Genomic DNA, 12,277 nt, shown 5'->3' on the forward strand with positions numbered 1-12,277 from the left:
GGAAGGAGTTAAAGATAGCCTTGGGGAGGCTTTCCTCAGATGCAAAGCGGGGGAAAAGCCAGAAACACTCTTGTTATCAGGCTTCAGCATACCAAGGGAGTTGTGACCGCTATCCGGGCTGTATCTATACGTCCACATATTTTACTCCTTTCATTTTCCCCTTTCTGCCAGCTCCTCTTAGTAATGACAGATGTTGGAAGTGTAGCTTTGCTTCAGCTGCAGCCATTCAGGTCAGTAGCCCTAGGAGTGACCATGACAGTGATGCCGAGGAGCAGCATCTGACAGGACTGGATCCCCAGCAGCTGGCTCAGCCACATCAGCCAAGTTTGGGGGTGGGGAGAAAGGCCAGAAAGAAAAGGAGCACCGAGGAGCTGGGATGGGGGTCTAAGATGGAAAGAAGGATAAGGAGGGGCTATCTTTGCCCATGGTCCTGCTGGGTTAAGCCCCTGGGAAATGCTGCACTGATTTCCCAGGCCATGTCTTACAGTTAAGCGATGATGGATAAAACCCATGGCATGGGGCCTCTTCTCAGCAGCTCAGGTTGCAGAGAGCTGAACACAGCAGGAACTGACTCCCTTGCAGTGCCCCTAAGTATTGTGTTTCTGTGGAACAAAACAGAAACACGTTGGGGGCGGGAATGCCAGCAATGCATGTAGCCCATGGAAAAATGGCAGCGTGGCTTGGACCTTTACTCAAAGCCACATCTCTGCAGGCGAGCACTGCTGGCTCCAAAAGCAACTTCAGAGCCCTGACAATCAGCAGAGGTGCCAGCAGAGAGCCAGGGGAGGAGCTGGATCAGGGCAGGAGGAGATGAACAAGAGGCTTGTGTTTGCTTTTAGGCTGTATGCCCACCGCTGAGCATGGTCCAGCAGCAGAGAGCCAGTCTAGACCAGAGCGAACACCATGAGATTCACCTCCCTGGAACTAGGAGAAGTACGCAGAGTTCAAGCCTGAAATGTCCGTGATGAAAATATAGAGCCAGGTTCCCGGTTGGTGCAAGCACATTCAACTTTTCTGACTACAATGGAGTTACGCTTATTTCCACCCACACAAATGAATGTGGGCTAAGCAGGATTTATATTGAGTGAGAGTGAGATATACTCCAGTGTAGTCAGGGAATTACCAGGCAACCTGCGTGATATCCCTGGGCACAGGTACCTGGGAAGGAGATGTCCCTCCCAAGCTGGGATTAATGCCTTGCACAACACTCAAAACCAGATGGATCTCCCAGGGATCCACATTCATGGCAGACGCAGAACTGGAAGTGCAAAAGCCAAAGGACTCCAACAGACTAAGAGAAAAAAAGCAGTATAACTGGGAGATGTCAAACCAGACTGGCTTTGAAAGGGTGGGAGCTCAAGGGGCACTGGAGACAGGTCAGGTCACAGAGCATCAGTCCAGAAATATGTGACTTTCAATCCAAAATTCATTGTGAGGTAAGAGGTAATCTGTGCTCGAGTTCAAGTCGGAGCACTCACGGGCGCACATACCACTAAGTCTCCTAGAGCTAGTGCTGGAAAAATTGAACTGAGAGAAACTTGCCAATTTAGAACAGTGCTGGGTGAATTACTTGTAGGAACAAATAGGTTTGATTAATTTTTTTCATGGTTTCAGATTATTTGCAAACTTGAGTTTGATTTGTATGAACATATTTGTTAGAGGAAATTGCTTTATGCAAATGTATTCCAGCTGGGGGACCTGTGACACCGAAAAGAGCTGTTGAGCCTCAGATGCCTTCTGTGGTGCCTGGCAGAAGGCAAGGGGCTGGTTCACTCTTCCTCCAAAAAAGGCATTTCACAGCCTTCCCAGACGTGTTTAGATGCAGGCTCTCTCTTATATAGTATTTGTAGAACAAGGATCAACCTGTAAAAAAAATCCTGGATGTGTGTTGCACTCCTAAAATTTTATATACTAGCTAGCAGAAATCATAGAGTCATGCATGGCTGTGCAGGCAAAGCAAGGGCAGAGCAAGATAAATGTGTATATGATTAAAATGTAGGTTAAAAATGTTGTATCACCCCCCAGGGGCTGAGTTATCGAAAGGTAGTAATTTATGGATACCAGCCATTGGAGTTGCTTCCTTAGCCTCCGCAGCTGAGGTGAATGTTGTGGCCTCATCTGACTAAGCCCAGCACAAGGTGAGTTAGGGACACTCCCTCCTCCGTAGATTTCACAACTGCTGAACCAAACCCAGATCCTCATAGGAAACAGGCAGGGTTTTTGCCTGAACTGCGTGGAATTCAGGGAAGAAAATGGTTTGCATGCAAAGAGGCACTAAATGCTTTTTCTGCCCCTTTGCAGAAAACACAGTCCTGTAGTTTGCCGGGGAGCTCAGGAGGAGCAGTTCCGTGCTGGCTAAATCCCAGGAGATGAATATGGATCAAATCTTAAGAGATCAAAGGGAGCACCCTTTGAGGAGCTGTGAGAGGAAGGGGTTTCTCTTTTTCATTAGTGCCTGGTTGTTAAGCCTTTTTCTAGCCTAGCACCTGAGTTCCTGGTATATCTGGGGCTTTGCAAAGCAAACGCTTTCCTGCATCCGTGTGTGAGCCACTGCTAGCCCCATGGAGAGAGGGTACCCGAATGTTTCCATTTCTCCCTTATCTCTCTGTTCCTCTCAAACTCCTGCCAGCCTGTTTATCTCACGGTTTTGAAAAGAAAATTGCCAACTTCACACCTGTCAGGTTTAACTGATTGCCTGTCGCTTGGAGGGAGGGAGTCCATCCGTATGGCCCTGGCTGCACAGGCTCTGCTCGCCAGGGGAAATGTCTCCATCCCTTGAGGAACAAAATGCTTCATTTCCCATCTCCCGGCCTCATCTCGTTGTCCTGCTGTAGCTCCCAGCCCTTTCAATTACCGCTTTACAATAATAATGAACAGTGGCTTTCTGCTGGCACACGGTTTTGTCCACCCAAGGAGCTGATCCCATCATGAAACACTCATCCCGTGAGGTCCATAATTTCCCCGCTGTGCAAAAGAGTGCCCTTCCCGAGGGAGGGGGTGATACAGAGAAGTGAAATTACTTCAGCAAAGCTGTGCAAGGAACCAGGGAGAAGGCTCAGGGGTGGCCTCGGGAGATCTGAATACTTATCTCGCTCATCGGAGCGGATATATACAAACACATGCTCACTGTTGCCATCCCCAGCAGGTGCCTTTCCACAGGTCCAGTGCATACCCCTTCCTCTACCCACCCTGAATCTGCAGAACCTGGAGGAGACGTAATTCTGGCTGTGCCCTTCCTAGTAGCTTAGCCAAGGAGGAGGTAGGAGAAGGAGCAACAAGTAGGAGGGGCACCCAGTCCAGCTGCTGCCAGCTGTGCGAGCTCCACAGCTGTTGATCTGAATGCTGCAGCTGTCTGGGATTATGAATGGATACCAGAGTGGGGATGCCGAGTCTGAATGTCTCGAGTAAACACTGCAGAGCAGTCCAGAAATAATGGCATGGGGGCTTTATAATAGGAAGGAATCATAATTAAATAGAAATTAGTTACTTAAATGGTCACTTCCTGGGGTTTTGTTGATGTCCGATTAACTTAACTTTTAATTTGCATAAGCAATAAATGTTTAATTATGTTATTAATATATTTGAGTTGAAGAGCTTATGGGGTTTTATAATTGGCATTTAACTAGATAGTTCCAGCATATTAACTGATGTTTTATAGCTCCATGCGAGGTTTCCCAATTATAACTGACCTAAAAATTTGCTTGGAGGACCTGCCTTGAAAGTGTTACCTGAGCAACAGAATAGGGGGAGCTGAAGAGGAGGATGTGTAGAGCCCTCGGCACAGAGGAATGTGCGCAGGCAGCTCTGCACCCTCCACAAAGGCTTTGAGACCCCTCTCCTCTCCCTAGGACGCTCTGTCCTTAAGGCCTGCAACCTTCCCTGTGTCAGAGAGGGGGTCAGCTGACTGCTGAGCCAAAAAGGCTGACACACAGCAGGGGATTAGGGTGGGGAGAAAGCGATTTAGCGATGGGGAAGGCTTGTCCGTGGGTTACACCATGACCTCGTGACTGATCAGCTCTGGCAGCCTCTGGGACTCTGTGTTCAACTCCCAGCCCTTGCTTGTTCCCGTGTTCCTCCACTGCAGGTTGGCACCAGTTTCTTTCTCACCAGGGTGATGTAAAGGAACATTCTTTAAGGTCCAGTTTCAATAGGCTTACTGAAAAGCTATACTTGGGCATCGTCTGCATTCTTCCCTTCTGGGTCCTCTTCCTTTTAAAAATAGGGGTGCTTCAGCAGGGATACAGAGTATTGCAATGGCTGAATTACAATGTCCTGAGTCTATTAATGGGCTTCTTTACAAACCCACCGACCTCTGTCTCATCCAGGGACTGCTAAGGCACTGAGGTGGTCATTGTTTCCACAAGCCCTGTGAAAACATTGAGTAGCATCAGGCCCACCACCCCTCCTTCTGGACTCTGTAGAAACGTGCCCACTGACAGTGATTCCCTCTTGACAACTCCTTCTGAGACCTGTCAGTTAGCCATTCTTAATCTATTTTCTATTCCATCTCTACACTTACTTTGATGCGATGACTGGTTTAGTAGGCAAAAAATGACATTGTGTTTGACTGACAAGACCCATCTTCCACAAACCATGTAGACTGGCATTGATTGTATTCCTGCCTTTTAATTCTTTATTAACTGGAACCTGTGTTAGCTTTTTCTTTGGTGCTAGCAAATCACCCTATAGTATTCAAGTCATTCTATGTGTCCTCTTCCAGTCTGCTAGAATTTAACCTTCTAGAATTTAACTATTTCAACAACTAGTAAAAACTAACGGCAGTGAGTTAGGGATCTCCTCAGCTAAGTCTTTCAACCTATCTATTTGCTTATAAGTGGAGTATCCAAGGAGATGGTGTCCAGCAAGCTCCTCAGTCTTGTCATCCGCAAATATGTGGAAATTGTTTTGTCATCTCAGAAGCCACAAACAAATGTCTGTTGGTCTCCAGAGACAGATCATGAACAGTTATTAAAATCTTCTGCCTTTTCTGAATCCTTACTGCCCTCTTCACCATATCCATCTGGTAAAGTGCCTACAGAGCATTGCAGAGATTTCATTTATTCCTGTTGTATTCCCCAGGGTAACCCTAGCTTTTGTACCAATCGCCTGTCCTTCACAGCTTCTCTTTCATACTGACTAATTGCTCTTTTTCCAGCTTTTCCATTTGATCTATATTGGAGATGGGGGAAGCTCCCCATGTGCAAGCTAACAAATACCCAGCTGAATAAGGTTACATGGCTAAATATTGGTGGTTACATGCTAAGGCAGAGACTGTCCTGCAGAGCTTGCAAGACGTTTGAGAAGTTAGGAGGGAAGGTGTGTTAGGAATCTTTCGTTGCCATTAACAGGAGGGAGAAATCGGGAAAAGGGTCAGGAACATAAAGTCTGAGTTGCCTTCTGCATCATTGTCCCCCTCCTGGAGTAGGATTGAATGGGGGCAGCTGGGGGCATGCTGCAGCTGCTTTCACTAAGTCAGTGCAGGCACAGTGACCGTCCTGGCTTGGGAGAAGCAGATCTTACCCTTGGCACTGCCGGTCAGGAAGATGCGTGTGAGGAGCAGGAGGGGAGGCAGTGGCACTAGAGTCCAGGTCAGAGCCACATGAGCAGCCAACAGCTTCATTCTTGCACATCACTCCAGAATGGCTGGCAGCTCCCTCCCTGCGCCAGGAGGCTGAAGAGTCATTCTTTTGTCTGGACTGCAGCAGGTCTCCAGGGTATTTGGGAAGCTGTGGGAGAGGAGAGAAGGGAAGGGTGTGTGTGAAGAGGCACAGCAGCCTTGAGCCCTCCTTGCTGCTGCAGCTACCAAGGGAGAAAAGAGAATTGTAGCCCTGTCCACCTTTCCATTTGCACAACTGTTCATGCACTTTTGGCCAGAGGACAGAGAAGCAGAGCAGTTCCTCCTCGCCCTGCCACACATACCCTGTGTCTGCACCTAACTCCCAGCGGTCTCTCTGCATAGATGCAAACAGGGAGCTGATCTCATCCTTTGGGGACATCCAAGATACAGCTGTCCCGTGCTGTAAGCACGCCAGAGGCAATAGGAGACAAATACGGCCCAGGGCACATGGCCAAGCAGAGTGAGACATTCCCAGGAGTGCTGCTGAAGATTGTTGAGCAAATTAACTCTATTAACGCAAATGATAAGAGTCTGAGCTGCAGTCCCTGTACCTTCTATCTGACAGAATTCATCTGGTGGCTGCTTGTAATAGCATGACCTTAATGGACTCATCAAGGGAGCAAGGCTGTATCTCTGGCTAAACATGGATTTGGGACCATGCTGTGCTCTGGGCAGCTATAGCAGGCTGCTAAGATCAAGAGAGACACACGCTGGTGTAATGGGGTTCAGGATCTGGCCCCTTCATCCCTCCAGGAGAGGCAATTTCAAGTGTCATCACCTCCTCGAAACTGTACAGCAGAAGAAAGAAATTACTAAAGGGATTTGATTGTTCATTACTCTGCTGAGCTGCAAGGAAATGAAGCAGAACTAAAATTAAGGGCTGGGAGGCAGAGGAAACGTCAGATAACATTTCCCATCTTCTCCAGGGCCCATCTTCTCCCCCAAAACAGGCTGGGGCACTCTCCATACTGTTGCACTGAGCTGTGAAGCCCCTGCTTCTGGGAAGGCAGGGCGGTCTGTGGAGTTGGCCAAGCAGGGTGGAGAGAGGGCAGGGTGAGGTTTGTGCTGGATTTGGATAGATGGGTTAGAGACAACAAGGTCATGTCTGGCCCCTCTTTGCTAGAGCCACTGAGTGGCACAGAGAGACGGGGACATCCCAGAATCTGGAGTTAATGCAGACATTTCTTGCCTGAGTGGAAAGCATGGGGATGTAAGCATGCACGTGCATATACAGAAGGGCTCAGTTTCTATGGGCGGACACTGCTGCAAATGACTGCTTGCTATTGCACCCTCTGAACAACTGGCTCTTTCTGTTTCCCGGTAATGACTTTGCTAAGCTCTGTCCTTTCACACAGAGAAAAGGCTTCCTTCCTAAGCTTACAAACCATGTTTCCAGGTGCTGTTTAACAACTGCTACACTTAGCTCCAGGAATGGAAGAAAAAACAGCCCAGTGAGAGGTATCTGCAGGGGAGCTCCCACTACAACAGCTACTCTGCAGAAGTCAGTCCTCATCTCTTCTGGATGCCATGGGGTTAACACGCTGCTCCTATTGCTGCTATCCAAACCCCATCCTTGTTAGTGGCCACTGGGAAGCATTGCAAGGGAAGGTCATCAGGGGTTAAAGCTGCATTCCAGACATGCTTTTGCAGCCAGGAGCTACTTAACCAAATGCTACTTAACCAAAGATGACTCTGCTGCTTCCCCTGCAGGAGAGGAAAGGAAGAAAGCTGGTCATTACTGGAGAGAGCCAAGGTGCCTCCACCCTTGGTGAATGGCAAAGCAATTGCCTTTGCTGGAATGTGTGTGAAATCTCCACTAATATCGAGCACATCCATGTGTCCACTTGCAGTTGGGCATGCTCCTCAAAGCAGGCACCCCAGGGAGGGCTGGCTCTGCACACCACAATGCCAAGCTCTCCCAAAACCTCATCAGAGACAGGCAAGTGGTTTGCAAAGTCTTTAAGTGCCAGTTGGGCTAGTAAAAATTACAGAGGAAAGCAAAGTGGCAGGGATCTTAAAGGGATGTTGTGATTAATACCTGGACAGTGGGATACCCATGCTCCGAATGCACTCAGGACCCAGAGGATAGCCAGTCGTCTGGCCTTCAGCAGGGAGGAATTAGAGAGGGGATATATCAGGTCACTCACAGAGGGGCTTGGCAGTTGTGAGGGATTCCCACTTGTGGGAGGGAGAGGAAGGACAATGCAGAGAGCAGTCAGGAGCATTTGTTTGTTTCACCACCCTTGGCGACACTGGCTTTTGGCCCCACTCGAAATACGCAGTATAACCGAGACCCTCCCAGCCCCCATTTGCTTGGACCAGATGCAGGGAGGTGCAGCAGCAAGCGGAGCAGCCCCTTGTGGGGGGCAAGCTCCCCTGCCTCGCCAGAGCCCTGCGGAGCCAGCCCGTGCAGTGGGGGATTTCCAGGGGAATGAGGCTGAAGCCCTGTGCGGCAGCAGTGTCAGGATTGCAGCCGTGGCTTGGCACTCGCATGGGTGGTGGCTAATTGTGTAAATGAGAGTTACATCAACAAACACCCTGGCGGGACAGGCTGTGACGGCTTTTAAAATTCCTTCTGACTTATATCAGGACATAGAGGCAGAAAAGCAGCTCTGCCTTCATTTTGGTGTTTAACCTTTGCTTGGCCAGCTGCATCTCCAGCTCCTGAGGTGACACAAACCCAGAAGCACCTTCTCTAGCAAAAGAGATCCTGAGCTCTTTCTGTAGCTGGAGGAGTCTCTGGGAGGCAGGGATGGGGAGGGCTGCTAGATCAGCTCTGCTCTTGCTATGCCTTTGTCACCAAGCGGAGCCCGGACGCTCCTCCTGCTCAGAAAACCCTGACAGCCACCTTTGCTAACCAAATTGCTTCTCTTCCCCATGCTGAGGTCTAACTCCCCTTCTTTCACCATATGTCACTAGATGAACAGCACTTGGTAACAGAGCTGGTTCTGGATACTGCAGGGGTTAAGTGGTGCTGCAAACCACAAACTGACCATCGAACATTGATTTGTGTTTGCACAGGGACAGATTCTCCTCACTGTGAAGTGCTTTCACAAGTGTTTCTTGCAGCCTGGTCACCTCCACCTGCAGTTAGGCAAGGATCTGCGCTGGAACGAGGTCTGAGCGGGGCTTAGGTGTGAGGAGACAGAGATGTTGTGGTCCCTGTGGTGCCCTTCTCCTCTCCACTTCAGGCCAGGACAAAAGGAAGGGGCATGAAGATTTTGGACCCAGCTCTGATGGATGAAGGAAATGCTGCTGCTGAGGGGGCAGGATGGCACTTCAACGTCACACACTAATGGTCCAGTGCCACTGGCTCAACTTTCCAAGCAGTGTCTTTCCCTTCTTAATCCCTTTTATCCTCTGGATGCTTAGCTGTCCCTGCAAGGGATTCACTCAATATACACAGTGAAGGGAACTGCCCCCAGAGAAACCTATCCCACCTCTCCTCCCTCAGACTTAATATCCCTTTAAAATCTCCAGTGACTTGCAAGCCCTGCTGTTTATCCTACCCTTTGGCCCATCAGCTCTGCCAGCTCACATCTCCGGGTCTCCTGGGAACAGCATTTCATTAACCCTTTGCAAACACAAGGTGTCATGAGGCTCTGAACCAGCTTGTGCCTAGGGGTGTGCATGCTATTGGAGCATGTCTCAAATTAGCCAATCCTGATCTTGTCTTTAAAACCAAACTGGAGATGTATTTGTTCTGCCAAGCTTTTCAACTCTGTTTAATTTAGCTCTGTGAACTTGCTGTGTGTCAGGCTCCCTGGAATGTGTCAGGTGGGGTGTATTATAAATATGCATCATCTGATCTCATCGTCTTCCTCAAAGGTTCAGCAGGCAGAAAGAATCCAGCAAGTGCTAACTCCTTCCACTGGATCAGGGTGACAATCCAGGTCACAGACAGGCTTACTTTGAGCTGACACTGTACCACCAGACAGGCTGCTTTAGACATGCAGGCTGTATATACCTGTGAACAGGGATGTAATTGAGCACCAAGGTAACATTAACTCTAGCAAGGCTGGCAGCTAGAAGAGCTTCAAAGCTGCTAGCATAAAGAAAGGAGAAGAATCACGATTCCTTCCCATTGATTTGCAATGTGTCTGTGAGCAAGGTAGCACAGACTGAGTACCTTGGCTAGCCGGCTGTGAAATAGATGGGGATTTGTTTTGTGTGGGGAGGTGATAAATGGAAAGGGAACCCTACTTTGCAATTGGTTACAGGTGCAGGCAGATCTTTGAGCAAATGGCTTATCAGACGTGTTGTATGTTGTTATGCTGGTTTTCTGTGCAGTACCGAGGGATCTAGTTGAAGTTAGGAGGCAAAGACAGGAGAAGAGCAAACTAGCTTCACTCAGAGCTGCAGTGAACTGGGCCCAGAGACTGACTCAGCTTCCAGATTTACCTGGGGGATGCAGGTTAGTGCATCAGCAATTAGATGGGGCTCAGGCTCTCCCTGGGGCAGCTGAATACATGGCAGGCAGTCAGGATAGAAAGAAGGCAATGCCAGTGTGAGGCCCAGCCCTCTCATCCAAATGAAGCCCTCCTGCCTGCCAGCACCTTTGTCCCATCCCACAGCTGTCTGTGCAATTCGTGCAGGACCCCATTCCACAGATCTGCTCCTCCCCACCTGCTCAGGCTGGATGTCACTGTGCCTATACTGCAGCAAGTGCAGAATTATCTGGCTGATCACAGCTTTACATAAAAGGTCAATCCCAGACAGGCACATACCCTTGGTGGGGACATAACATATCCCGCTCTCAAGTCTTGATCCTAAGAACAGCCAGGCTGCTTCATGATGGAAATGTCCCAGCCACACAAGTAGCTTTAAGGGAAGAGACCCTAGTTCCAAAAGCGAGACAGACGCTGTCTCTTCTTTCCTTTCCTTTTGCAAAGTCCTCCACATCACTCCCCCCATACCAAGAGCAAGTGAGTCATTTCCTCTGCTCTGGCATACCCTTCTCTGGAAGCTTTCCAGTTTATCCATCTTTGCCTCACTTCACGTTCCCTTTGGGAACATCTCTCTTGCTCTCCTGCAAGCTGGTTCTCCAAAGCCTTCATTGTTCCTCTATTATTATTTACTATTGCGCTCTGCAGCTGCACTATTTCACCCCGTGGGCACAGCGCGTGTGGACAGTTCCGTCCATTTGTCTCTGTGCTTTGAAATGCTACCATGGCTGTTTGCAGTAAATCTGAGCCATGGCTCTGTCCATACAGACAAGAGTCATCAGCCCTGCAGCTGTTTGGACGAGGGTTTTTTCATAGCCAGTGCTATCAAACTATGCATCAGTTGTGCACTGTGATTGTGCCTGATGCATCTCTCCAGGATGGACATTCTTGTCTAGTGGACATTCTTCACTTCTTTGGGAGATGTGAAAAACTAACAGCATTGGACTGCTGGATGTGATTTAACTGAGCACTGGGACTGGTGAATTACAGTGTCAGCACCTCACAAAATGTGTTAATTGATCTAGTTGGTAGAAAGATCTTCATCTGTTACTAGTTACTTTTGGAAACCCGGAGACACACACCATCAGGTGACAGGGAAGGATGCTTTACAGATAGATAACTACTTTTCTTCCTTTCCTATGTCTGCTTCCATCTCCAGAAGAGCCGTGGGAGAACAAAGTAATGAACAAAACTGTTCTGAAAGAGATGGGGGGTGGGATGTCCTTCTTTTCTCCTTAACTGTAATACTGTGAATTAATTCTGTTTCCAGTAGAGGAGTTCCTCTACTGGGAATGAGGAGTTCCCAGCAGCCTTTAGACATCCAGATAAGGCTGAACTGTTCGTTCAGCCCCTTTGGGTTCTCCGGTACCTGCCTCACTGCCAACTGCTTCACACAAACTTTTTGGAGAGTTTTAAATTATTCGAGCGTGACACAGAGCAAGGGGTTTTACATTCTTAATTGGCAAAGCCTTTTCCCACTCCAGTCTGGAGGCCCCTGAGCTGTCCTGCCAATTTATTCTGATCCTGATTCACAAGCCTTGCAAACATCTTCCCAGGGCTGCCCAAAAGCCCTGTCAAGGTAACTGAATCCTCATCTGCCAGTTCTTCTCATCTTCTCCTGAGGCCTTCCCAGTGCCCTCCTGTTTGACTTACAACACCCCTTCTTGCAGCCACCCTGCCCTCCAGAAAAGCCCTGTTGGTGCCTCTGACTACTTGTTAAAGAGCAATGCACACAGAGGAGGGAAGGAAATAGGCTGGGTTGCAGGTGAGCCCCCCAAATAGTACTAGCCATGACTCTTCCCCAGGAAGGGGAGACTGAGGAAATAAACAACTGGAGATGCAGATAAAAGAAGGGGGGGGGGGGGGGGAGAGGAAAGAGGGAAGAGCCAACAGAAAGGAAGGTCTCTCTCTACCTCTTCCCGTTTCCTTCTCCTCTCCTCTGCGCTTTCTTGCTCTCTCAGGACCTTCATCTCTCATTTATCTTCCTTGTCTCCTGGTGTTTCCTCTTATTGCCAGCAATTATCCCTGTTGCCTTTCACAGCTTCCTAGCTGGACTCCTGCAAAAATGTGACCACCACTTCTGCAGGATGGCTCACTCAGCCTGTCCTCAAGAAAGAGACCTGCGCATGCAGGGGCAGGGCTTGTTGTCATAGGATTTTGTCATTTTTTGGTACGTGGCATTCTGTGGAAGCGCTGCATTGCCAGACAGCCCTGT

The sequence above is a fragment of the Ciconia boyciana genome, chromosome 20 (genome assembly GCF_034638445.1).
Source record: "Ciconia boyciana chromosome 20, ASM3463844v1, whole genome shotgun sequence".
NCBI lineage: Eukaryota > Metazoa > Chordata > Aves > Ciconiiformes > Ciconiidae > Ciconia > Ciconia boyciana.